At 32.7% G+C, this 6044-nt stretch overlaps 1 long non-coding RNA gene across 1 annotated transcript; it reads right to left on the reverse strand.

The window, feature by feature from the left end:
• Positions 1–523: 523 nt before the first annotated feature.
• LOC134713719 (uncharacterized) lies at positions 524–5138 on the reverse strand. Its single transcript, XR_010106368.1, has 3 exons — positions 5058–5138; positions 2630–2736; positions 524–1003 (listed from the first exon to the last, which is right to left on the reverse strand). It is a non-coding gene; the product is annotated as an uncharacterized LOC134713719 (long non-coding RNA).
• Positions 5139–6044: the final 906 nt, after the last annotated feature.

A 6044-nucleotide genomic window follows, 5' to 3' on the forward strand; every position in this document is an offset into this window, starting at 1 on the left:
CAACTGAAATCAAAACACTTTATAATGCTTTTGAACATTTTGTAAACCTGTATAGTCTGTGTTATGAAATGAGATTGAAATATAAACCATGACAAAATATGATTTTCTTGTTCTCTGGTGGCTAATACATGTATATGACTAGTTGTTCTCTGATTGAGAGTTGTTTCATTGACAATCATATGTCATGTATGTCATATTCTTACTTTTATAATTACATGTACATGTAACTACATAGGTGGTGCATCAGTGAATTGCATGCTTACATTTGTACATGTACAATGTACATGATGTAATTTGTATATGTCTGAAATGTACATATGATATCTGTAAGTTTTCTGGTAGGATTAATATCTATATTGAATTACTTTTTACATCGCTTTCCTGTAATTGCCATAAAAATAACAAAACACTCATAGAAGTCTTATAAATGAATATTTCAAAATTCCCCTTTACCATGTTTACAGTTCAACTGAATATCATACAATGTATGTCTATCTGTAGATCTCTCACTCGTCTTGGTTAGATATTGCAGATTTTTTAAAACATTTCATGAAAGAGACATAAAATTACATTTCTGACATCCGTGAAATACAATATTTTAACTGAAATCCTTTTTGAAACTCCTATTTTAAGACTATTCACAAATCTCCAAACGGCCTTTATTATGTATATTTGGTATTCCTTTTAACTGTCACATGTGTCAAGTAAAAACTCTTTAAGATGGTATACATCAACTTCAATAATGATGAAAAAGAAGTTAAATTGTCCAATTAATAATATTCCTCTCTATTTCAGCATCAATACACTAAATTCCAATTTATTTGGTTTTGAAACAGTCAATGCTTCTACTTAGTACGGTGCATTATGTAGAATTGCTGTCATTTTTCTATTTTTCATGGACATATTTGGTGGCTTTCTAGACAAATTTTAATCAGATCTTCCATAATGGCCATGATGAGTTATAAGTAACTTTTAACTGGTGTCTGACTGCAGGTCTTCATCCCTGAAATATGAAAATGCAAATATAATACAAGTACAATGTATATATCAAATGAAATTTTCAATATGAGAAAAGTAATCAAAAGTTAGTGCAAACATACTTCTTCAAAAAGTACTGTTAAAATGCTAACAAAATAATTCTCGTCCTTTTTTACCAGTAGTAATGCCTTCATTCAACATTTGAACAAAAAATAAATTTTCCAAACACATTTTAATAAGGCGCACTATGTACTAAATATTTAAATATTATGTTGAACTTCATTATTTTGTATCTCCTTTTCCAAATGTGAACAATGACAGGAATACTTCAATATCAACATGATCAATATCAAGAATCCACAAGAAATTTTAGCTAGCAAGTTCAGTATATTATTATTATCATGGTTATAGGCATATCTGTGATGTCTGTGTAAATAAATATTACTGCTCGTACATATATATACAGACACTGAAGGACGCCTCCGGGTGCGGGAATTACATGTTGGTGACCTTCTGCTGTTATTTTTTTTTTATTTGGTCGGGTTGTTGTCTCTTTGACACATTCCCCATTTCCATTCTCAATTTTACTTCATTTTGAATTCAGAAATTATCATGATTTATATTAAGTACATTAATTATTGTATTGCAATTCTTGAAGAATGGAAAAAAAAAGTGAATTTGTAGGATACTTATACAAGTGAATCTTATTTACTTGTACATGTTGTATGGGTAAACCAAAAAATGGCATAGTTATGTCCCTTACACATTCAGAATGTTTTACATTGTACTTGTTTTACATCCTTTTTTTCTTGTATTCTTGAGATTTCTTTGCACTAATCGAATTTTAAATTGTGGACTCTCTGCAGATGTCTTTACCAATCATTTAAGTGTAATTTCATAGACAATGAAAATCCCATTTGTCTGTTATCTTCACAACACTGCTCATTTACAAGCCTCAAAGGAGCAATTTTTGAAGGCCTTGCACAAATATGCAAGATCTTTGCTCAATCAATTTCTTTGATGGATTCATATAATGAGATGAAACATTGAACTTAAAATAAAAAAAAAATTGAGCTAAACTGGGAAAAATCACCATGATCATTAAAGGCATGATTCACATCTCAAAACTTGAGGATTTTTTTTAGGATTGAAAGAAATGTTTACATGGTTTACTTGTACAAGTAAATTTTTGAGAAAATTAAGGCTAGATTATTCAAACATTATCTTTTTACTTATACGTGTTATGTGTATTTTTTTTTACTTCTTCAAGTATAAAATAAAATAAACTTGTACAAATACATGTATTACAATGTATTACCCATGACTATGTATGTGTCTAATATTTTAATTGAGCACTTGTTGTTTGTTGCTGTTTGTTTGTTTGTTTGTTTGTTCATTCACTTTTTTCTCACATAAATAAGGCCATTAGTTTTCTACTTCAACAGGTTTATTAATATTATGATTTGGCGCCTTTTAGAGAAGACAATGTGGCAGAATGTGTTTTTCTCATTGTTGAAGGCCATAAGGCCTAAATGATGACATATATATAGTTTTTAATTTCTGTTTAACTTGGGACCCTTCAGGTGAGTTGTCCCATTGTACATGTACAATAGTTAGATCATGTAGATAATTGCAGGATAAAACAATTTACCTGTCTATAATACATGTAATGAAGCTCTCCAAATTCAAACCAAACTTTATATTTCATCACAGCTTGAATGGCATACTGTAACCTCAATCCTGTTATTGTCAGGTGACCTAAAAGAAAAAGAGAATGTAATTATAAACTTTTTTTTAAAAATAAAGGAGCATGAAAAATTGAAAACAGCAGGTTCAATAATTTCATGCGTCCATAGCACTTTTCTGGCTGAGTCTAGATTGACCTTCATCAGGAACGCTCAAAGCCAAACATTTAAAATCCAAAGATGTACAAGTAGTGAATAAAATTACAGAGCTATATGTCATGTATGTCAAAAATAGTATGAACCTGTGTATACATCGTAACATGTATAATCATGATAATGAATCATATATTTTTTAAAATAAAAATCACTTTTGCCATACAATAGAAATACAATGTAGGAAGATGTGGTGTGAGTGCCAATGAGACAACTCTCTATCATGTCCATCCAAATAACAATTTATAAAAGTAAACCATTATACATGTAGGTCAATGTATGGCCTTCAACACGGAGCCTTGGCTCACATCAATAAACAAGCTATATAGGGCCCCAAAATTTCAAGTGTAAAACCATTCAAACAGGAAAACAAACGGTCTAATCTATATAAAAAACAAGAAACGAGAGACACTTATAAATTACATAAACAAACGACAACTACTGTACATCAGATTCCTGACTTAGAACAGGTGCAAACATTTGCAGCGGGATTAAATGTTTTAATGACAATGTTTATATTAATGCAAATTAAATGAACCCAGGATATGCATGTTGCTAATTTTTGCTCGTCTTAATGTAATTTTTATGATTAACTAGAAGTGCTGAGAACACTGCTCACAATAGCCAGCCCCCTCCCCCACAAAAAATATAAAATACTATAAAACAAACAAGTGAATCTGTGAGCTACTGATCACTTTTGATACCCCCATACACTTTAAGAATTTTAAGGTACACAGGAATTTGTTGAGTGATGAATATGAAAAAGCATCACACGGTATTGCTGACTCATATAAACCCTCAAACCAAATTTAAGAAGTCCATGTTATTTTCCTGAGAAAGATGCGACGAAAAATATTCAATTCTGGAACAGACAGACAGACTGAATTTAATATACCGTCAAAATTGACCGTTTCTAAACAGGCTGTGGCCTTTTCCATTTAATAAATGATATGATTTGCATCCGTTCATGCTTGTACACAATTGTCTGTTATAACAGAATACACAGCTTTATTACAAGTGGTTTTTTTCCTGCCTCTTGGACATGAGGTCTCGCAATGAAAATTTTAAAAATACCATTATGGCTCGATTCTGTTTACTGGGGATATATATAGCTGAACACTGAACAGGGACACAGTTCAGATATTTGATATCATCCATGTACTCTAATTTTAGAGGGAAAGTGAATGCAGTGACTATTCAATTTTAATACTGATAATAATTATTATAAATACTGTATAAAAATAATATGTCATGTACATGATGTATGTCAAAAGCACGAGAAGTTAAAGAGTATGACAGGAAACATGGAAAATAAAGAAGGGGAAACATGAAGCACACATCAAGTCATCCTACTAAACACGAAACATAGAAGATAAAACGTCTGAACACGAAAACAAGTTGGTGACCTTCTGCTATTGTCTGTTCTATGGTTGGGTTGCTATCTCTTTGACACATTTTAATACGAAAGACACCGAACATATGTTCTCATAGTTTATGACTTTATTCATTATAGGTTGAAAAATACACAGTGGCAGATCCAGGAATTTTCATAAGTGGGGGCCCACTGACTGACCTAAGAGGGGGGCCGCTTCAGTCACGCTTCAATGATTTCCTATATAAGCAACCAAATTTTTTCTCAAAAAGGGGGGGGGGGCCGGGCCCCCTGCCCCCCCTAAATCCGCCTCTGATACAGGCAAAGTTTAGATGTTTAAGAAGTGTCCTATATTTTGACTTTAGTGGAACCTTATTATCTGATCTCTGCAGTGCACAAGCCATTCCCTCTGCATTTTAGTATATATCTCTTGATTGTAATACCTGAAAGCGATAAATTACACCGAAGTCGTGTTTTGTCCAGACATTGGATCATATTGAATAAATTTTCTATTTGTTCTCATCAGTTTCTCCAACCAGGTCGTTATAATCTCAACTGACAAGTGCACGGCTACTTTAGTAATTTTCAATTAACCAACTTGCAAATGAACTGCAAGCTTCGCAACTACATTGAATTTCCAAATAAGGTAAACAGGTGGGCGGAGCTTAAACTCCGCTTGCTATTTTTCTTTTGATAAATACAGCTTTCACTCAAATTATTTCCATTTCTTGATGTGAAAATACATTAAAATATTAAAAAAGACACCATATGCCATATATTTCATTATTCATGCGATACGCGTACCTTACCTATTGCTACATTTGTTACTGTGTCTGCAACGTCAAAAGTCGCCCGCCATTACACATTCTGATCTAGATAGGGGAAATAACTCCTGCACTGTTTTTTTGGGAAAAGACGGCTTCAAGCCGTCTTAATCCCAATGGGATTGGACATTGTATCATTCCCTCACGTCATTCATTCTGTGCAACTTTTTAGGAAACCCCCTCAACATTTCACACTCATTTGCTTATAAGTAGATTAACAAATTAACAGACTGTCTTTAAACTGATTTCATTTCTAATGCTTGCAAAATTGTAGTATTTCGAGCTCTCACTATTGTTATTTACGTTTATTTTACAATCCGGAAAATCAGTAAATAATTAAAAATATCTCATGTGACGTCAAGTTGGGAATTCCACACTTCGCATTGTGTTATGACACTCGTAACTCGCGATGCAATACACAATTGCAATATGAAAAGCCGAGTAGTTCCGATTGTATGTTATGACATAGAGGGCGTTGCATTCTTATTCGTCACAACTCGGTCGATCTTTCCGTAGAGGCTGAGTCACCCGAAGTTTGCCGATTGATAATCGTGTTGACGAATCACATGTTTGAACATGTCGCTTCTCAAAATAGTCCATGAACAATGTAATTTTCTCTCGTCAGATCAACTCGAATTTCATTTTTTTTCTTCTCATTTTAGTAATCTTGATACTTTCATAGAATAAGAATGTTTTTATTCTTGATTATCGAGTTATTTAAATTCGAAAAAAAGTAATACGGCTATACCCACGCGGTGCGTATGTATACAGATAACCCAGCTGCTGCAACCTGCAAGACTAAACTGCCGAGAAAGAAAGAAAAACAAGATATATCGTAAGTATATTGTTTATGAAATATCTCAAGGTTTTAGACTTGTGTCAATTTAGTAGATTAAACTTCATATTAGTTCATTTCAGGGAGAAATATATACGAGGTGGCCTTGCAAAATCTTTATCAGTAAATTGACCCCG

This window comes from Mytilus trossulus, chromosome 4 (assembly GCF_036588685.1).
Source record: "Mytilus trossulus isolate FHL-02 chromosome 4, PNRI_Mtr1.1.1.hap1, whole genome shotgun sequence".
NCBI lineage: Eukaryota > Metazoa > Mollusca > Bivalvia > Mytilida > Mytilidae > Mytilus > Mytilus trossulus.